Here is a 22,896-nt window from a genome sequence, read left to right on the forward strand (position 1 = left end):
ATCATGTTTTCTCATAGTATGGTCAAAGTAAGACAGTCTTTGTTCAGTCATCTTGGCTTATAGGTAGAGTTCAGGCTTGAATTGCTCTAATACCCATTTATTCCTTTTTTTAACAGTCAACAATTTTAGTAGAACTCTTCTCCAGCTGTCATCTTCTTTGCTATTTCTCATCATTCTCTACTGGAAGAGGGTTAATATTTTTCTCCCTGTAAATATAGTTCGTGATAACTGTAACTTGGTTCTTAAGTTATATAATCTTATTGCTATTATGTCTTAGTTATGATACATTGTTGTATTATCTGCTTTTAATTTATTATGTATTTGTATTTTTGTGTATTTGTGTCGCATCAAATGACTGCCATCCATGTTGTTAGCTGCCCCAAGTCCCCAAGGGGGGATGGGACGGGAAACAAATAAAGTTGAGTTGACTTGACTATAACTGAATGTATTCAATAATTCTGATCCAGCCATCTGCAAGAGCAGAAGCTACCCATCCCTTTATTGTTGTTGTTTACTTTCATGTCTTTCTGGCTTATGGCCATTCTGAGGTGAACCTATTACACAGTTTCCATTGAAAGATTTGTTCTTTGACTATGGTTGAGAGAGTGTGGTTTGCTCAAGGTCAATCACTGGCTTTCCACAGCTGCACGGAGATTCAAAACTTTGTGTCCAAAGTCCAGTCCAACACTCAAACCACTACCCATGCTGGGTATCATCCCTAGTATAGGATACACTTTCTAGTTTTAGTATGCATCTTGTTTCCAGCTGTAGCGAAGTGCTTCCCAAAGTAGTGGTTCCTGAACTGGCCTGAATCCCTGAGCTGTTGGCTGCCAGTCCCTGTCAAGTTGACAAGAAAGAAGTAGATGCAGCCAGTGGCCACTAATTTAGCTCTAGTTCCTTGTACATTAGAAAACAAAAATTACTGCACATCAGATAGATAAAGCATTGAACTGGGAAATGAGTAGTCTTCCATTCTCTTTAATGGTAGTTAATCACCCTATTCAGAAGCAGGTAACTGTCAACAATCAGGAGGCTACACTTTACTGCAGACTAACACAGGGCATTCGTTGCATCAAAACATTTTTTTAAAATGAAACCAAAAATGACCAAAAAGTAAGAAGACATAAAACCAAAGTATAAGTGATTGAACATCTACTTGTCCTTGGGTTTTGGGGTGTGGTGGTATTGCAGGATCTGGCAGGTTCTGTGTCTCGGTCTAAGCCCAGAGTGATGTTCCTGGAGACATTGGGGAACAGAGAAAGGTGGTGTATTGTGTCCAGGGGCTGTGCAGGCTACAAAAATGTCTTGTGTGTTACCTGCCAGTTACAGTATGAAGGCCACAGCATGCTCATGTCCCTGTCCTATCATTCTTTGGGAACAAGATTTGGAATTCCTATACTAGGTTTAGCCTAATTCAAGGATTCAAGGACTTGTGACCTCTCAGATATTTTAGAACTCCAGTTTTCAATGGCTCTAGCCTGGTCAGTGGTGAAGCATGTTGGGAGCAGTAATTTATCAGCATCTGGAATGCCATGGATTCCCGAGATGGAGGAAACATGATTTTTAGACAGAGAGCACTGAACCATCCATTTTGTTTTTTACTTCTTATTGGATCTTCTATGTAAGGGCAAAGGTGGAAGAAACAATGGAAAAACAAGAATCTGATTAGAGGATATCATTGTCTGGACTTATGCAAAAAATTAAATGAATGAGGCTGTAAAGTTCATTGTAGGGTTTTTTTCGTCAGGAGTGACTTGAGAAACTGCAAGTCACTTCTGGTATGAGAGAATTGGCTGTCTGCAAAGACGTTGCCCAGGGTACGGATGTTTTACCATCCTTGTGGGAGACTTCTCTTATGTCCTTACATGAGAAGCTTGAGCTGACAGACAGGAGCTCACCCCATTCCCCGGATTTGAAATGCCAACCCATTGTGCCACTGGAGGCTCCATAGAATTAATAGAACGGTGTGACACAAGTCTCATCTGGAAGTCTGTGTTTTAAGGGAGAATTAATGAGTTTTATTATTGTCTTGAAAAGCACACACACTGCAGAAAATAGTGGTTTGTCATCATTTTAACTGCCATAGCTCCATCCAATGGAATCTTGGGATTTCTAGTTTGTTGTGGTACCAGAGCTCTCTGTTAGTGAAAGATAAATAGCTTACAAAACTGCAAATCCCAGAGTTGTGTGGCATTGAGACATGGCAGTGTCAGACTGCTATAGTTCTGCAATGCCTTAGCAAGGAAACTTTGAGTTGCTTGAAGAAAGATTTCTTGTCTATTTTGAAAGTAACGAAAGCCTACTTTGAAAGAGAAGTAAAAGAGATACAATGAGATTTTCAATTTGAGCACATAATATATAAATACTTAAGATCATCTTTACATTCTGTCATGGCTGTTTTAAATCAAATTCTTATTATGCAGATTATATTTTGTTGTTTGAAATGTGTGGTAATACAGACGTTTAACAGTCAAATATTGTGGAATTAAGCTTAGCATTTGCTTTATGAGTGGAAGATGGACTCACCACAGGGATTGCTTTATTAAACAGAGAAACCCTACTGTGAATTTTCCTCTGTTACCAAAGCTGTGATCCCTTACAGAATTGTTACTATCCATTTACAGGACCACAGGGTTGCATAAATCCACTGCTGCTTCTTTTGTCTCTGTCACTTTGGGTAGAAAGGCAGGAAATTCACACACCAACCCATTTTCTTCCTTTCTAGCGAGTCCCACCAAATGTTGTGGGTGGGGAAGTAAGGAAGAGAGGTCAAACTAGCTATACAACTACACCCTTCTGAAGATTTTTTGCTGTGATTAAAAGCTTTTGTGGCTGCCCTGGGTGGGTTATTCCAGCTTGACCGCATGTCTCTTGTTAAAATGCTTGCTTCCCAGCCTTCAGCCTTCTTTAGCATGCATTTCTAAATTTTGATCTGTGACTAGCTGAGAACTTCTGTTGCTGTACTTCTTTGCTTCTTTGGCAAGCATTATGTACTTCTATGATTTCCTTTTTCCCAAGTAATAAAGAGCAAAAATTAGCTGGTAGAGTTAACATACATAACAATGTTTCATGCCTGAGTGATTTTCTGTGCTGTAATCATAAATGGGAACATGTTTGTGCATTTAAACGACAACAGCAAGGTGGGGTGGAGTCTTGCACACCATGTTGCATAAATCCCATTAATATCTGTAGAGTTTATGCTGTTCATCTGCAAGAGGATTTCAGCTCAGCATTTTCTTTATTCGCCATTTTCTTCATTCGCCATTCAGCATTTTCTTCATTCCTGTAGTTTGTAACTCTCTTAAGGAAATAATATTGATTTATTTACTTGATTGATATCTAGCCTTTTTCCCAGTATAAGACCCAAGATGTCTGCATTGTTTATATATTCCCTTGGGAACTTTTTTTTCATGTCAGGAGTGACTTGAGAAACTGCAAGTCACTTCTGGTGTGAGAGAGTTGGCTGTCTGCAAGGATGTTGCCCAGGAGATGCCTGAATGTTTGATGTTTTACCCTCCTGTGGGAGGCTTCCCTCATTATTATTATTATTATTATTATTATTATTAACTTTATTTGTACCCCGCTAACATCTCCCGAAGGACTCGGTGCGGCTTACAAAGGCCAAGGCCCTCAATAAAACAGCAGCATAAAAATACAACAAAAAACTCATAAAGCAAACCAATAAACATTAAAGCAATAACAGTAAAACATTAAAACAATACATCATGACAATACAACATTTAAAAACTAAGGGCCGGGCCAAATGTAATGAATAAAATTAAAAGTGCTGGACATGACAGGTGAAATGTAAGGATTTTAGGGTAGGTGTGATGTGCAGGCAATCTTAAATCTCTAATAAAGTGCGTTTGGAACATGATGCTGGGAGTTTCCTATTCTGGAAAAGCACACTGGAACAGCCAGGTCTTCAAGCTCTTCCTTAAGACTGCCAACGTTGGGGCTTGCCTGATGTCCTTGGGGAGAGAGTTCCAGAGTCGGGGGGCTATCACAGAGAAGGCCCTGTCCCTCGTCCCCACCAAATGCGCTTGCGACGCAGGTGGGATCGTGAGCAGGGCCTCTCCAGATGAATGGAGAGATCGTGTGGTTTCATATACAGAGATGCGATCACGCAGGTAGGCGGGTCCCAAACCGTTTAGGGCTTTGTAGGTGAGCACCTGCACCTTGAATTGGGACCAGAAAATGCACGGCAGCCAATGGAGCTCTTTAAACATGAGGGTTGACTTCTCTCATGTCCCCACATGGAAAACCAGAGCTGATAGACAGGAGCTCACCCGCTCCCCGAATTCGAACCACCAACCTATCGATCAGCAAGTTCAGCTGGCACAAGGGTTTAACCCATTGCACCACTGGGGAACTGTAGTTTAGGGGAATTCGCTAGAAATGTTTTATAGAGAATTGTGAGTCCCTTCCCAAATCACAGAGCCACTCATTCTGTTGAATGGAACCATGGGAGTTAAAGATATATGAGAATACTGCAGTATAAATACACTTTATGTGTTTTTCTCATGGTGTCAGCATTCTGGTTACAAACAGAATAAAGCAGAGTCTCCTAGCAGCAGATACGTGGAAATAAAAGCTCTTCCTTTCAGAAGGCCTTTATTCCATTTCAGTCCACTTCAGTCTGATATCAATTGTCTGTTGTCCCAAAGGAACTATGTTTTTTTTTAGCTAGGATATGAAATAGGAGCTGAAAGATGTTAATAATGATGGGAAAGACTAGCTGAAAAACAAGATGAAACAATTTGTAAAAATAAGGACAGTTAGGAGCGCAAAATAGCTAGAAGCCCTATACAGTTGGGATCACTATGGTGTCCTTTGTAGTTCCTTGAACAGCCCATCTATTTGTCTATCCTCAAACATCTATTGGCAGAGAGGGCTTGCCAGTTTATTATTGGTTTGATTAAATCATTTTTGCCTTCTGTCTCATTATCACTCCCATTAGTTCGTACAGGCAGCAGCTTACTTATGAAAAGTCAAGTGGACCCTGATACCCAAATTCTTCCTGTTCGTAGAATGTAAACATATATTTCACATTTGGAAAAACGAGGTTAGTGTGCATTGATCTGGGGCTGAGAATATAAAGTTCCATGTCTTGTTGTCCACAACAGAAAGAGGTTGCATAAAAACATGAAACAGAGTCAAGAACTTGAGTCTGTCTGAAGTTTCACTGCAGAGTCATCCCTGTCATTAGAAGAGAGAGGCAATTCCTCTTGTAACCCTCAGCCATTATTCTTTCTGGAAGGACAGAATTGTATGCACAGTATAGCTTTGGCCTGCTACCCTCACAATTGGATTCGGCTGCGATCCCATCAGATTTTGTACATGGTGGGGGAAAACAATTTGGTCGTTGGCTCTAGGCAGCCCAAGAAATCTTGCATCAGTCCTGGTTCTGTGTTAGGATACCGGCTGGATGAGAGTGAACTACTGAGAACTACACGTAGGCAAGAAATTGTGATTGTGTTGTTAATGTTACTATTGCACATAACATACACATTTCTTCTTAATTATTTTGTTGTTGTTTACTAAAGCTGGATATGGAGTTTTATTGTGCTTATTAATGAAAGCACTTTGTTCAACTGATCAGCTTTATTACCTCTAAAGAAATAGAAGCACATTTTTTCTTGAACATCCAGCAGTTGTCAGAAGGTGAAAACATCATCATTCAATGCCATAGACCAGTGGTTCTCAGCCTGTGGGTCCCCAGGTGTTTTGGCCTACAACTCCCAGAAATCCCAGCCAGGTTACCAGCTGTTAGGATTTCTGGGAGTTGAAGGCCAAAAACATCTGGGGATCTCAGGTTGAGAACCACTGCCATAGACATACAACATATATAGACAGACACAGAGGCAATTTAGCATTCTAGCTTTTCCAGCTTCATGAGAGTATGCTCAATTCCAGCCACAGGGGGAGCTGCCACTTCACAGTCCACTTGTGACACAGAGTCCTTGATGGAGTACTTCCTCATTCGCATGCATGCTGCTGGAAGGTTTTATGGTGTTGTAAATTAGTTAAATTAGCCCCCCGCATAAAGCGGTACCTAAATTTCCTACTTGACAGATGCAACTGTCTTTCGGGCTGTATAGGTCAACAGCAAGCTACACTGTTAATGGTCCGGGCTGACTTTGAACTCATGACCTCTCAGTCAGTAGTGATTTAATGCAGCTGACTACTAACTAGCTGCGCCACAGTCCAATTTGTGATGTCAACTTATGGTGACATCACAAATTTCATAGGGGTTTCATAGACAAGGAATGCTCAAAGCTGGTTTTGCCAGTTTCTTTCCCTAAAATATAGCTTACAGCGCCTGGTATTCATTGGCAGTCTCCCACCCAACTATTATCCAGAACTGACCCTGCTTGGTGTCCAAGAACAAATGGGATCTATTGCTTTTAGAGTATTCAGACGAGCTCATGTTGTGTATACTTCCCTGTTTTTCCAGGGACCAATAAAAATAAAAGCCTGAGGACTGTTTGTTTAAAATTTCAGGTTCTGAGTTTCCTTGTGCCCAAGAAAAAAGTGGGGACTTGTTGAGGGAACACAGAAGAGCCAGTAATGACTCATGACCTGGGGTTATGAGAAGGGTGTAACACCATCTCCTTCGCTGTGTGGCATTGAAGGTTTACGTACCCTGCAATGTGAATAGTACTTGCTTTATTAATCGATCTCAGATTCAAGTCACTGTAGAGGAATAGGACATCCTGCTACAGTGAATTATGTTAAAATCACATTGATTTGCATCAGATGCAAAGTGGGATAGGTGTGCATTGAGATCAAGGCTTTCAAGAAAGTCAACATGAACCCCAGACATGCCCTAGAGATCTGATTGATCTCTAGCCCTAATCTGTGAACATTCCTAAAGTCACAACCTTTATGAAATGTTTTATTGCTTCCAGAAATGTATATAAAATGTATTTTCCTGTTTTGATAACCCAGTTGGATTCAAATATCATAGTAACTTTCTCCAATCTGGGGTTTTCAAATCTGTTGGACTACAACCCCCAAACAGTACTGTGTTTTCTAGGATGATGGAAGTTGTGTTCAAAGTGCCAACACATCTGAAGGAGGCCCTGTAACCCATTGAGAATCCATTTGTGGAAGGCATGTTTTTATCAGCTTCTTTCAGTCTACCATAAAGCATCTCCTACAGTTATTTCACTTTTATCACTTAGTCTTGGGCTGTCTGTTTCTTCATTGCTTTTTGGGAGGATTTCCTTCAAAAATTCATCAGTGATGCTTGGTTTAAAAAACTTTGTATTTTGTATCTATGTAATAGATGCTAACCTTGCTGCCAGACTAGCCAAAGCAGTGTCTGTTTGTTTTGCAGAAGTGGCACTCCCTGCTGACATAATGCTTGTGCGACAGGCTGAAACTCAATACGAATTGTTAGCAAATATCCAGACAGATATATATGCAAAAGCAGGATGTGAGCAAGAGTCAAAAATGCAGGACAAGAGGAATAATGAGACTACATAATTAAATTGCCAAAAATTGAAACATATGTATGATGATGTGTATTGCCTTGTTTGTTTTGGGAAGGGTGGGTTGACCTTATTACCTGTCTTCCTGCTGTCAGTGCATCTGCTGTGAGTGCACAGACATTGCAAGCCATATTGTCCTTTTAACAGGAGCTGGAATCTAATGCTGTACAGGCTGTCCCTGAGTTACAAACATCCAACTTAAAAATAACTCACAAGAACAGAGATGAGACAACAGGAAGTGAGAGAAATCTACCTCTGGAAAGGGAAATTCACTCCTGGAAGAGTTTTCATGGGGAAAAAGTGTCTCCACTGAAGCTTTCTCACTAATCCTTGTTTCCACAACAAATCGTTTTTTCAAAATCCAATTTTTACAGGACAGAAAGTGAGGTGAAATCTTCAGCACAGGGGCACAGACAGAAAAACAAACATCACGGGGTGTTAACCCTTCCCTATGCTATCCAAAGATGCAAAATATATATATTTTTGGCTGAAGTTACACTTCAAAAATGTACCTGTTCCGACTTGCAAACAAATTCAGCGTAAGACCAACCCTTCAGAATCTATCTTGTTCATAATGTGGAGACTGCATGTATTTCAAATCTTTCAGAACATGGTTTAGAGCAGGACTTCTTAAACTTTTCTACTCATGATTCCCTTCAGCTCAATACATGTTTACATGACCCAGGATATGCCGGTATATAAAATAGGTATAAAAATCAAATATTTACTGATAACGAATCAATATCTGCAACTATTGCTAAAAAGGCTGCTGTTCCTTTTTATGGAGTGCAGATGAAACATCTTCTGTAAGCACTGCACAATAGATTCATGAAATTGTCTAAAACAGCCATTAGGTGACATTTTTCTGTTGCTAAATGTTTTGGGACCCCAACACTGAGCTAAGGAGACCTCATTTGGGGTTGAGACCCATAGTTTAAGAATCAGAAACTGTTGTCATTATTATTCCAAGGGGACCCTGCACCAGATGAACTATTGGAAATGTCGTACAGCTTCACAGAAACTCATAATTACCAGGATAGCTTGCAGACTAACACATGCACAACACGGCATGTTCTCCCCTGCTCTGTATGGACTCCCTATTTTCTAGTTTACATAGCCATAATTTGCTGTGACATAAGAGTATACAAGGAACCATGTTGGATCAAATGAAAGGCCTGTCATGTCCCACATTTTATTCCCATAGTGGCCAACTAGATGGCCTTGAGAAGCTCAAAATGAGGACATGAGTAGAATAGCTCTCCTGCTCCCAAGTAACTGATCTACAGTTTCATCCTGTTTCTGATAATAGTGGAAATATGACTACTATCGTTTCTGCTTTAATGAATGACTTTGGGTGCTACAGGCCAACTGTGGTTGATGTTAACTCCCCATCTTGAGTTGGAATAGATTTGCAAATTACAATATGCTCTGGAAGTACAGTTAGCTCTCAGATCCACAGACTCTGTATCCATGGATTCAACCATCCACAGTGTGACAATATTCTAAGGAAAGGAACATTCCCAAAAGCAAACCTTTATTTTGCCATTTTATATAAGGGCCCAATTTCATTGCACCACTGTATATAATAGGATTTGAGCATCTGTGGATTTTGATATCTATGTGGGAGAGAGTCCTGCAACCCAAATCTAGTAGTTCTCTTTAATTACCATGGCTCCATCATATAGAATCCTGGGATTTATAGTTTTTTAAGGCACTAGAGCTTTCTGTCCAAGAATTCAAATTATCTCACAAAGCTACAAATCCCAGGATTTCATAGGATGGGACTTTGGCACTTAAAAAGTGATTGAAATGCTATGATTGTATAGTGTGGATGCATCATTGTTTTTCTATCTCAGAACAGCCAAAGGAAGGAAGGAATATTCTGTTTTCATGCCATATACCAGAATATCATCTATCACACTTTATTGGGCCTTTTGGGGGTGATCAGAATTATTTAAAAAATTACTGGAGTTAAAAGTGTGTATGGAAAAAGGATGGTTGCAGATTTCTTGCACCTGAGAAGAAAATAGCTCTTAAAAGGACCCAAGATTACAGGTCCCAGATTAGGGTTATAAAAGGTTCCGATTAGCAAGGTATTGTAATAAATAAATAAATACATCTTCTTTGTGATATATTTGGCATAGTCCAAAATAAAATGTGAAACCATGCTGATGTGATCATGCTGGTATGCCATATGTATACACAGTCATGTTTAGTAAGCTCTGTCTATGCTGAATTGCATTTATCTTGTAGTTGCTGTCTCTTTTAGACACTTCCTGTATAATTTTAAGGACGGGTTGACAATTTAGTGATGACAAGCAAAAGAGCTGAACCCACAAATTTTTACAAGGAAAATCCCAGGACTTGACTGCTTATTCTCCTCACACTGAATGCTTGATATCGTTAATAGCATTTGCTTTAAACTTTGAAGAGGGGCATTTAATAGCATTTGTTTCAGATGAAAGATTTCATTTAATTATTCCATACCCTGCTAGTTACTTCACCATCCTTCATAACTTTGTAACTTTTCTCAGTTGTGCATTTATTTCTTAAAGAATATTATATGTCTGATCCTATTTAGATTCAGAAATCACCCAGGATCTTGAGACTTTAGGGTATTTCTAGGCCAACATCATAGGCCATTTTTTTGCTGGAGAACCTGACCAGCCAAATTGTAGCTTGGCTGTGGGACTTATTTTGGAGTGCATTATGCTAATTATGGATACTTATTTGTGAGACTTGCTTTCTGATGTTCCATAATCTCCAAACACCCTGATTTGGCAAGGAGAGTCCTGGTTAATTCACTGCTGTCTTCCCATTTTTAAAATGTCCTAGTTTCATATATGTTGATTGTCCTTTGCTTCTAAGCAGTGCTTGTTCAAGTCCACAAGATTTATCTTCTTTTACAGGACCCAGAAGTAATCTTTGAGAATGTTGTAGTTATGACTCGCGAGGGACAAAATTTCATCACAACAATGTCTTTTTCATGCATATCTCTCAGCAGGTGGTATTTTGTGTCAGTGTGTTTTTGTGCATGAACAAGTTTGGTTGTCTCCCAGGTTCTCTACGGGGCTTTGCTTTCAGCTTTTTCCAGTTTCTCTAGCAACTAGCAACAACCTAAGTTCTTGACATACTTGGGTGACCAACATATATTCTGCTTTAGCAGATGAGGGAAATATTGTAGCTTGTTTTTTGATTGTCCTGCTTACTTTTCTGTCTCTCTTGAACAGTGGTTCTCAACCTGTAGGTCCCCAGGTGTTTTGCCTACAACTCCCAGAAACCCCAGCCAGTTTACCAGCTATTAGGATTTCTGGGAATGAAGGCCAAAATATCTGGGGACCCACAGGTTGAGAATCACTGCTCTTGAAGAACAGGCACCTACCACCTACCAGTAGATCTGTGATCTTAAATATACCTTTTCTGAATACATTTTGCCAAGAAAACTCAATGATAGGTTTATGTTAAGGTTAGCATAGGCTGGAAACAACTTAAGGGCACACAACCACCACAAAAGTTGCGTAAGTCACTAGTTTGGGATTGCTGGTGGCTTGTAACATTGGCTTTAGATGTTCAGTGTCCTTTAAAGGTCTGGTTACCCTTTTCATTACATTCCAGTCTCTTTTGTTCAGTGAACTGCTTTTTTCTTTAAATAAATCCAACTGCTGCAGCAGTCTCTAATCTTGATGGTGGTCTTTAGGAATAGCAGCTTTCTGGTGAAAGAAATATAGTAAGCTGTCTCAGAGGTGTAGGCTATACCTAGCCCAGTATTATTAACTTCAAGTGTCAATAGCTCTAGAGTTTCCTGCAGGATGTTTGCCTCACTCCACCTAGAGATCCTTAGTAGATCCATCTCAGTACTCACCAGACCTTGCTTAGCCTTTGGAATCAGAGGAAGTCAAGTATAGTATATTTGTTATTGTATGGTGATCAGATAACAATAAAAAATAATAAACTTTATTTATACCCGGCCACCATCTCCCAAATGGGGACTCGGGGTGGCTAACATGAGGCCAAGCCCAACAATGACAACAAATCAAAATAAAATACATACAGCAAATAATAACATCAAATGAAATATAAACAAAACAAGTTAATACAAAATCAAATACAGGAAATGAAATAAAATAAAAAAGATACAGACAAGGATGCAAAAATAGTAATAATACAATTTTCACTATGGTGAATCAATTGCAGGAACATTTGTACCTCTTCATTCCCTCTCTTTCTTCCACAAACAGCCAACATGTTCATGGTTTCCAAAGGTCTCTCGTGTTGCTCAGGAAAAATAATCAAATCACTGCCAAGCAGTTACTAGGTTATTTCTAGGCAGGCTGAAGTACATGAAGTGTTTTTCCCCCAAACAGAAGCTGAATGACTCATTTTGCACAAACCGTCCCAATATGGCATTTCTGCCTTTAATGGCCTTTAATTCTAAAGAGCTGTTGTAAGATCTCATGGGAGGGTCCTTGGTGACTCTCTGCAAGTCTCCAAAAACATCAGTTGTGATAGAAATATTTCTGGCTTATTCAACTTTTACCTTGCAAAGTCAGGATTTCCAAGCAAGCAATAACCTGCAATCTTTGTTTTTGCCCTGGAAATTTGGCAGGACAAGAGAATTATTGTTAAAGTGAGCATTTTAAAAATATGTAGCATTGTGTTTTAATGAAACATAATGGAGTTAAGTCTAAGCCTGCCCTTCACAATAGGAATGATACAACAGAGTTTTGCTAGTGGAAGGATTTAACCGTAACAGAGAAGTGATTTTCACAAATTCTCCCTTTCTTTTGTATCCTCTCACACCACCTCTCTTCTTTTTTGCCCCCAATCCGCTCAGGGCAGCCCCCATGGCAAAGGCAGGGAGATGAGAACAAACTAAAGCATTTTCATTCACCTTTCTCTACCCCCTGCCCCCAATAAATGAAGTTCTCTTAATGGGAGGAATGGATCCAATTCAATTATACAACGTGTAGCGGCTAAGTGAGATACCTTTACATCAGGATGTCAAATTTGTTTTCACTGAGAGTTATATCAACCTTATGGTTGCCTTCAGAGGGCAAGACTGTATAAATATAACTATGTTGCCCTAGAATTAAAAGCCTTGCGGGCCACATAAAATCACGTGGTGGACCAGATTCAACCATGGGGCTTGTGTTTGGCATCTGTGCCATAGAGCAGCAGTTGCTGACAGGCCTACTACAGGGGCAAAACTATTTACAAGAGTGGGTGTTATTTTGGACTATGAAACCTTATGGATAGATATTTTAAAAGACTTATTATGGAGTTACAATTGTCATTATTGGCCAGACTCACTGTGCTAAAAATGAATGTATTGCCAAAGATTCTGTTGCTTTTTCAAATAATACCTGTGATAGCGACAGATAAACCGTTTAAACAATGGCAAAATGATATATAAAAATTTCTATGGCAAGGAAAGAAGCCAAGAATTAAATTTAAGGTGCTACAAGACACAAAAGAACAGAGTGGACTAGGTGCACCTGATCTGAAACTTCACTTTGCTGCTTACTGTTTAGTTTGGATAAAAAAACTGCATTTTATTGAGTATTGCTAGGATGTTGGTAGGCACTGGAGGGACATGATCTGAGATATGGTTGGCATGGTTACATGTAGTATGACAAAATGAAAGTGAATGTTGATTTTAAAGATCAGTATGTTAGATGCACTCTATTACAAATATGAGAGAAATATATATTAATCCTATCTCCAAACATGCCATCATGGGTATCTGCTCAAGAAGCGTTTTCTAGAAAAGAGACACAAGGCAAGAAGAAATGGTTAACTCATCAAGATCTCCTAGAAAATGTACAAGTAGAATATAGGATTAAAACAAGAGTGGGCACAAAATGTCAGGCATCATATAATGTGGACTAATGGGAGAAAATGTGGAACAAGGGGTTAAAATCTACGTTACATTGTATTTTGAAAGATATTTTTTATAAAATGATCGGCCATCCCCTGCAATGCGTTGCTGTAGCCCAGTCTGTATATATGTGTTTTGTGTGTGTGTATGTGGTGCGTATATATTTGTGTATATGTGTATATATATATGGTTTTGCGCATGCATTGTAATTTTTTGGCTTTTAAAGTCTCTTCCGTTGTGTTTTTCAGTGTTTTTTATGAGTGATGGTCACTCATTTGCCTGATAGGTGTATTGTGTCCAAATTTGGTGTCAATTCGCCCAGTGTTTTTTGAGTTATGTTAATCCCACAAACTAACATTACATTTTTATTTAAATAGATGTATCAATGGTATATGACTCCTGAAAAGCTTTCTAAGATGTCTAAAGAAATTTCCAACATTTGCTGGAAATGTAAACAGGAACTGGAGTCCTTCTACCATATGTGGTAGACATGTAAACATGCCAAGAAATGTTAGGTTCAAATACCTAAGGTGATCCAGAAAGTTTTGGGGGAAAATATCCAGTGAAAACCTGAGACTTTTCTGCTTGTTAGGGCTGATACAAATGACTATGATAAATGGTTGCAATACTCACAGCAGCCTGATTGCTCTATGCACAGAAATGGAAGAACTCAGCAATACCAACAATAGAGTATGGATGATAAAAATGATGGACTTGACTGAAATGGACAAATTAACATGTTTACTAAAAGAATGGACATTGGGGAAAATTAAAAGGCTGAAAACCTTTATTCACTTTTTACATCAGGAAGAGAAGGACTTGTCAATTTTGAGTTTTGAAGAATAATTTGAAGGAGGGGGAGTTCAAGAAAGGAGTCAAAATTGGGAAGCCTAGAGGGTAAAGTTCATGTTGTTTTCTTTGGCTAGGGGAAGATAAATTGAAGGTCATCAATGGCCCCATGTTAATTAATCATGTCAGTCATGAGTAGATACTGGAAACCCTATTCACAACCTATCCTGGGAAAATTGGGGAGACAGCCTTACAAATTCCTATTGTCTTTGAATCTGCCACAAACAGCAAATACAGTATACAGAAATATGAAGTAATTACACATAAGCATTGAAAAGAGTGAGGGGTCTAGAAAGCCTGTGAAATCTGATCTGTGTCATTTAGACTTTCCTTCATTGCAATACAGTTACCTTGGCAGAAACCCCAGATAAGCAGTAAGATTACATCTGAGTGGGCCAAGTGAGTGCTTTAACATTTGAGCCAAATCTCCTTAGTGAGCAAGTATACACCCACTCAGATCTTGCCTGGTTTCTCTCTGTTCGTTTAAAAAGAAAATTCTGCATAATAACCAATAATATTTTTACAACCATTCCTGGTAGCAGAGAAATCAGATCCAAACGCATTTTGTATTTTAAGGTTCTGCTTGGTTACAGGGTTTTCCTAGAGTAAACCATGAAATAGGCACAAACAAGCAATAATTTATGAGCCAAGGTACGGTAATTAGAAAAAAAGCTGTGTGGTGCTGCATCTTTGGAAAAAAACAGCAGCCGGCAAGGTCTGCAGACATATCGTTCTTTTAAATTTGCTCTGTGCTTTTTCATAATTTTTGAATTTCACAGATCTCCTTCGTGTATTAGAGCCACAAGAAATAGTTTGTCATCCATTAGAGAAAACTGGATGTCTTGTGGCAAATTCTCATGCAGTGGTTCCTAATCTTTTGTCCTCCAGATGTTTTCCACTTCAAATCCCAGGATTCTTGACTGTTGGCCAATGTGTCTTGGGCTTCTGGGAGCTGAAGTCCAAAAACCTGGGGGACCAACATTTGGGAACTACTGGTCTGGAATCTGCATCATCAGGTGTCATGGGTTCTAAAGCATACTCAATAACTGTCCCTATTTTGCAGACATTCCAGACTGAGCCTTTCTTGTCCAAATTTTCCAGTGATTTTTAAAATGCTGGAATCTTTCTTCTCCACCCCATTACCAATTTATCCTCAGTTTCATTCAGCTGCAAACTGGCTTCAGAATGGAAGTAGTTTACTCTCCGTTAACTTGGGGTGTGGGGAAATAGGAGAACTAGAGTCTGGTCCTTCCCAATAGGCTCAGGCAGAAGCCAACTGCGGCAGCCTCTTTTTATCTTGTCTTCCCCCCCCCCCCCACTTATCACTGAACCACACTCGGATGTTCCAAAGGGAAGCTTCATGTCACCATAATTGTATTATACCACAAGACTAATTATAATTGTATTAATCTCTAAAGTACCGCAAGACTCTTGATTTTCCTGAAATACAGACCAACATGACTACTCCTATAGAAAGTGAATTATAATCAGAGAGTCAAGAACTAAAACACTCTAGATCAGTGGTTCTCAGCCTGTGGGTCCTCAGATGTTTTGGCCTTCAACTCCCAGAAATCCTAACAGCTGGTAAACTGGCTGGGATTTCTGGGAGTTGTAAGCCAAAACACCTAGGCACTCACAGGTTGAGAACAATTGGCTTAAGGAATACTCAAACTACAATGCAAATTTAGTCTTTCGCAGAATAAAAAGGAAATGGGCAATAAAATCTAATAGTGCCATTTAGGACTAACTGGTTTATTCTAGCATGAGCGTTTATGGCTATCAATCCATTTTATCACATATAGTAATGAAGTCCATGAAGCCACATGTTTTTAATCACATTTACACAATTGTGCGAGTGAGACAGAATTTGATAGATAAAGAAAGATGCATTTTTTTTATCTTGGCTATAATACTTAAAAGGGTTGTGAGATAGAGGCTTTTCAAATATCTAATGGTAGTTTTGAAAGCAGCCTGCTAATATTGATGCATGAAAGTAAACAGGTTTGCTTACATAAAGTCAGTCTCTTTGAGGTCAAAACATCCTCAAAGAAGATTGTTTTGTAATATGAACAATTGTGAGGAGTCATGCATTAATATACGCGATGTACCAAGAAACTACTCTACTAATAGATTGGAATTTTTAAATATATCTGAAGTATTTTTCTCTCTCTTCACAATCTTACTTTGAAATGTTTATGTTTGAGAACTGCCACTTGCAAGTCCCACATTTGATTACCAGGAAGGTTGAAATGCACCATAACGTAATTTGGGTATTAGCATTTGTTGGTTTTGTGTCAGTTTAATATCTTGGGTAGAGATTGTCCTTCTTGCCTAGTGCAGAGTTAGAAGAGCATTGCTAACATAGGATGTCACATTGGAAGAGCATCAAGTAAACCACCCCTCACATTATGGGTGATATTACTAGTTCCTATAATGTTGCTGCCAGAGCAGATGTAAGGACGGAGTTGGAATCAGTTCTTTAGCAGGTCCTTAATGCATGCTGAACATCCCTTGCCTGGAATCTCAAAATGCTCCAAAATCTGAAATTGTCCACATGGTTGGCTGAGATATTGACACCTTTGCTTTCTAATGGTTCAGTGTACACAAACTTTGTTTGTTGGAGAAAATTATTAAAAAATATTGTATGGCATTTCCTTCAGGCTATGCGTATCAGTGGAGCCCCTGGTGGCACAGCAGGCTAAATCGCTGAGTTGCTGGGGAGCGGGGTGAGCTCCTGCTGTTAGCCCCAACTTCTGCCAACCTAGCAGTTTGAAAACATGCTAAGTTGAGTAGATGAATAGGTACCGCTTCGGCGGAAAGTAGGCCCGTAGCTAGGATTTTGATTTGGGGGGGCTGAGTTTGATTTGGGGGGGGGGGCTCAGGATCTACCCTAGCAAACTTTTTGTATCATTATCCCAATACCCCCATGCATATGGGATAGATTGAGCATGGTGATCAAATCATGATATGAATAAACATATCAGTTTAACAGTAAGGCCTTCTTGCCAACCACCCTGAGAATTGAGGGGGGGGGCTGAAGCCCCTGAAGCCCCTCCCCCCCTAGCTACGGACCTGGCAGAAAGGTAATGGTGCTCCATTCTGTCATACTGGCCACATGACCTTAGAGGTGTCTACGGATAATGCCGGCTCTTCAGCTTAGAATGGAGATGAGCCCCACCCCCCATAGTCAGACACAACTAGACTTAATGTCAGGGGAAAACCTTTACCTTTACCTATGCTTATCAGCTGTATGTGAATTTTCACAGGTCTCACCTCCAAGATACTTTACTATGTAATTATGGGCCAATGCAGGTATTTAAAAAAAATCCCAAATCCCAAACACTTCTGGTTCCACACATGTTGGATGAGTGATAACTTGTATTATAATCCATAAGATATGTGCCTAGTTGTAGATGAGCAGTTGTTAAAGCCTGGGAGGTTGTCTACAAGCCAGCAAAGCTTGGCTGTCAAGAGCCTATGACAGAGCATTATTTTGCAAACTCATTGTAGCTTATTGCTGACACATTTGAATGACGAGATCTGGTGATGTTCTACCGTCATCCATTTTTGACTTACCTATAGTAAGTTGTTCCTGGGTATCTGTTATTGATTTGTTTTTTCACCTCCTTGAATGCATATTGTAGTTTGAGAAATTTCAGCCAGAATCCATGAGCTTTGAATCTCTGACTTATAATATTCTCCTTTTCACACATTTCTAATGTGTTTTTATTATGTTTTTAGCTGTTTTGTCTCAGTGTTACTACACTGAGACCAAACAAAACTAGCTTTCCTATTTCTGCCTATGCTTAGAAATGAGTACAGGGAAAACCTTCATAGGTAGCAGCATGAAGGCTTGAGAGCACGTTGAACCTGAAACCATTGTTTACCATCTTTTCATGTTCACGTTGGATAGTGATACAATGCCTCTACCTTTCTGAAGCCTTTTTCTGGACACACCTGTCATATTCTGTCCTGTGCATTCATTTTTAGTTAAAGGCGAGGGCGTTGGCTGCCAGTATCTGGTGTCTCTTAGCTTATTTGACTGCCTTATTTTTAGCTTCATGTTTGTCTTCTGGTGAATGTCTGCAATGAGAAAAATGTATGTTCAAGAAAAGGTGTGGTAGTGATGGTGGTTTCAGGTTTGAAGCAACATCCACCCTTTTTCCTTGTATCACATCTAAGTTCCTATTTGTGAGCTCGGGGGTTCCTAAAATGCCCTTGAATATTGAACATCACCCTCTTTTTAAATAAATGGTTGAAACTGGGTAGTTTTTCAGGGCTTAAGATCTATTGAAGAAGTCAGCTTTCAGCAGATGGGAGCTCTCGGTGGCGCAATGGGTTAAACCCTTGCACCGGTAATACTGAAGAATGACAGGTTGGAGGTTCGAATCCGGGGAGAGTGTGGATGAGCTCCCTCTGTCAGCTCCAGTTCCCCATGTGAGGACAGGAAAGAAGCCTCCTACAAGGATGGTAAAACATCCAGGCATCCCCTGGACAATGTCCTTGCAGATGGCCAATTCTTTCACACAAGAATCGATTTGCAGTTTCTCAAGTTGCTCCTGACACACACACACACACAAAAAGCAGATGTTCGATGCTTTCTAAATGCATGACGGCAGCAGACCTGTGCTGTGTTTTTATTTATTCAAACATTTGTACCCTTCCCCTATACCTGTATTTTATCTCAGGGTGAGATACAAACCATACCACATGTATAGCTATTTGTAGTAACTGGCAATTGGTATAATCAGAAAGTTCACTTATATCAAAAAAATTACAGCTATCTACTTTACAGAAACAGTGGAACAATATAAAAATATGACCCATAGTGGACTCAAAATCAAGCTATGATCACAGAACTTCAAACTCTTGTATAGACCTAACTAAAATTTAACTTGGCAATGAACTGAAGTGAGTTGGGTCTCTGAGAAGAATGTGTTCCAGAACTGAAATTTTGCAGGTGAAAAAACCCTCTTCCATGAACAGATTCCAGGTCTGGGACACAAAAGAAAGAATTATTTATATGCAGTTCTTCCCTAATCAAAGGTGGACCCACCGCTAGGTGAAGGGAAGCACACGTGTGAGGGAGTACATACAGGGGCAACAGCAATGGCAAGTTTCTAACTATTCCTCCCAAACGCCCTGTAATTTCCCTTTCTATAACTATAATAGTCCAACTATAATCTAAAACTAGAGGTGGCAGAAATAGTGAAATGCTGCACTAACAGAAATCGCTAATGTTTGGTTACTTTTCTCCATGGTATTTTCTAAGATAAGGTCTAAAAGGTGCAAGAATAGGGGAAGTAAGATACCTGCTCATCTGCTGCTTTAATGACCATTATAGTTGAAATGAGATACAACATAGAATCAGTGTTGTAACAGTTGTCAGTAAGCTTTGAGGGTCCAGCTACACAGCACCTAAAACATGGGATTCCCCAGGTTACAAAGGGAGGCTACATGATGCTAGTGGTGAATCTGGCTGATTCACAGCAATGGACAAAAACACAGGGTAAAGGGTCCCCTTTTATCCCGATTCTAGCCACAAAATGTGCATATCCGCATCACTGTATACTCACGAAAAACAGGTGATTTCCTTCATTCCCACTCGTGGGGACTGCTCTAGCATATGCACACTTTTTAAAAGCCCAAAACAGCTGATCAGCTGATTGGGCTGTGAAACGGACACATAGCTGATTTAAAGGAATTATGAATGGAGAACAATTAGATCTCTCAGATTCTTTATTTTGAACTTTATAATATTAAACAAAGCTTGAACAAACAATTGGGAGAAGAGAGAAATCTGGCGGAAGTTTTATTTTTTAAATACAATCTTTATGTGCTGAACCTCATACGCGCACATGCAAATCTGCTTGTATTTATATTAAAATATTTGCATGTGTGTATATGGTCCTTGCATAACAGAGTGATTTTTTAAAAAACAACCTTCTGCTGGATGTCCCTTGTTCGCCCTCCATCTTGTTCTGATACAATGGAAGCCTGTGAGGGCAAGGAGGGAAGAAACCCCGGGATCCGTGGGTCTATGTGGGGACTTGTTCTCAGGTCCCAGGTTTGGTTTGTGTGTGTGTGTGTGTCCTTCATTTAAAACCCATATTTTCATGCTGTCTGGAAGTGCCCTGAGTCTCCTTGTGGAGAGAAAAAGCGGGGCATACATAAACATCATAATAAAAAGCACAAATGTTGCAGCTAATATTCCCAGATTGCCAAATGAACACAATTCATGTACTTTAAATGATTGTCTATAAGAAGAAATTTCAGCAGGTGTTGGTTGTCAGACAACCACTTAGCAAGCAGCCCCTGTCAAAATTCCTTCAACTACACTCTGTTCTGCAGAATCCTAAGATTCTACAAAAGCATTGTAGAAATTCCACAAAAAAACTTTAAAATCAACATTTAAAACAAAACCACATAAGGCCAACTTTTTGTTTGTCTCTAATGCAAAGGAAGGAGGTTATCTATAATACTTATTTGCCAATGGAAGTTGTTTTATGGCAGCCCAACATCGCAGACCTGCACAATCTCTCTCCAGGGAAAGTGCATGGCAGTTCCAATCAAGTTCTCCACACACACGCTAGGGTTCACTTGGCATTTCTAGTAATATCCTTAAGATTCTTTGTCTTTCAAATACTAATGTACCATTCTGTTCAGTTCTGAACAATCTCACATTCATGGTTCAATTTACAATTTATCTTAATTTCCAAGCTTACTATGTTATACAAAACATTCAAACAATAAGAGATCAAAGAAGGAAGAACTTTGTGGGTTCAAATACCAGGGATAGAGTTAGGGTTCCACAAGGGAAAATGCCTTCTGAAGGGTTCCATGACCAATACAGTTTGGGAAACACTGCTTGACACAAGCATTAAAATTACATGAGACCTCTCCAGATTTTTCTCTCTGATAATCCATGATACAATTCGTATTAGCATTTTCTTATTCTTAAAGGAAAAGGAGTTGTGAGAATTCTGTAAAACCACCTTTTAAAAAACCTTTCAAAGCACACTCTTGCTCTGTAAAGTGCAATCCAATAATATTGAGAAAGCCCTTTCCCTCCCATTTCCCTGGGAAACACTGAGACCTCAGAAGCCAAACAGAGGCAGCTTTGTTATCCTGTGGAATTTAAAAGGCAGCTTCGTGTGACTGTCCATGACTAAAGGGTCCAGTGGCAAGCTTTGTTTTCTTAAGATTTAAAAATTACCTGAAGCATCAAGTGCATGCAAAAATTACAGTCGAGCTGAGACTTTTCCTGCAATGTTGCATCTGGAATTTTCTCCACATGGATGGAACTTCAGAAATAGCATGCCCTTTTGTTCCATCCCATTGAATTGAACTGCTTTTGAATGTGGACAATGCACTTGTCTAAATGCTCCTCAAATTCTTCGGTTCTCCTTTCTTTTTTCTTTGAAGTTCAAACTTTCTAGTGCTTTCATCAGTTTTAAACACTAGCTGAATGAGAGAACCTTTGTTTTCCTCTCAGTCACCGGCCCTTCCTCATCTTCTCTTATGTAGTCTTATTGATTATGAACATTATTCCAGATTTATAGCTACACTTTAAAGACTGTTTGCATGTATTATTGTAGCTACAATTTTAGTAGATTTATCAAATTAATTGGGATGTGTTTTTAGTTGAATAACTAAAAAGATGCCTGGACTGAATCAGGCAGATAATAATTAGGAATGTGCATTCAGAAGAAACCTTGTCCAGTTTTGTGTCCTGGCTTTCATATTTCTGGGGAGATAGGGCAGAATATAAATAAAGTTTTATTATTAATCATTATTATTTTGTTGGGGGCCCGGATCTGTTTTTTGTAAGCTTCCCAAAACTGGGAGGGTGTTTTTGGTTCTTTTGTTTTGGGGCCGGAAAATCAGATGATTATTGGGTGGGGGGTTCCCAGCCACTGGCTCCCCTTCCCGGCGTGCATTCTTATTACCTGGCACCTTCTGTTCCTACTCTCCAGAAGGCGCTCAGTTGTAGGCATTGGCAGACACACATGCTTTCTGGGCCTGCTGGCATGCCCTGCCACACACACACTCTCCTTGGAAAGAGAGTGCATGTATAGAGGGGCATGCAGGCAGGCCCTAGAATAAGAGGCGCTCAGCTGCAGGCATGATCCAGGCCTGCCTGCCTGCATACTCCGTCACACATGCCCTGCCACACTCTCTGAGAGAGTGTGTGTAGCGAAGCGTGCAGGCAGGCCCAGAGCGCACCTGCAGCCGAGCTCCAGACCTGCCTGCCTGCATGCCCCACCATACACACTTTCCAAGGCAAGGAGGCAAGTTCAGATGCACACGAAAGCAGGCTTTTGTGGCGAACAGATTTTCATGTGGAGAGGGGGCTTCCTGTTTCATGCTTCCAAAAAAACGGAAGAAACGGTAAAAATGAATTTTGTGCACAAGCCTAAAAATACTTATGAATTAATTTTGAATATAACTACTTAGAAAAAACAGTGAACAGCAGACACCATTTTAGGAGTCTCCTAAGACAGTTCCTGCTACAAAATATATGCCATATGAAAGAAAGTCAGCTGTTTTGTTCCACAACTGCTGTTTGTTTTGATTTTCAAGAAGTTTGAACTGAACACTGTCATGTAAAGTGAATTAATTCAAGATTTCTTGGATTATGTGATAGTCCTCTGTTTTTCTGGGCAGTTGGTC

At 39.7% G+C, this 22,896-nt stretch overlaps 1 protein-coding gene across 1 annotated transcript in view; it reads left to right on the top strand.

Annotated features, from left to right (window-relative positions):
* EPS8L2 (EPS8 signaling adaptor L2) overlaps positions 1–22,896 on the top strand; it is a 123,548-nt gene that overhangs the window by 15,056 nt on the left and 85,596 nt on the right. The window lies entirely within an intron of this gene.

Source organism: Anolis sagrei, chromosome 1 (genome assembly GCF_037176765.1).
Source record: "Anolis sagrei isolate rAnoSag1 chromosome 1, rAnoSag1.mat, whole genome shotgun sequence".
Taxonomy (NCBI): Eukaryota; Metazoa; Chordata; class Lepidosauria; order Squamata; family Dactyloidae; genus Anolis; species Anolis sagrei.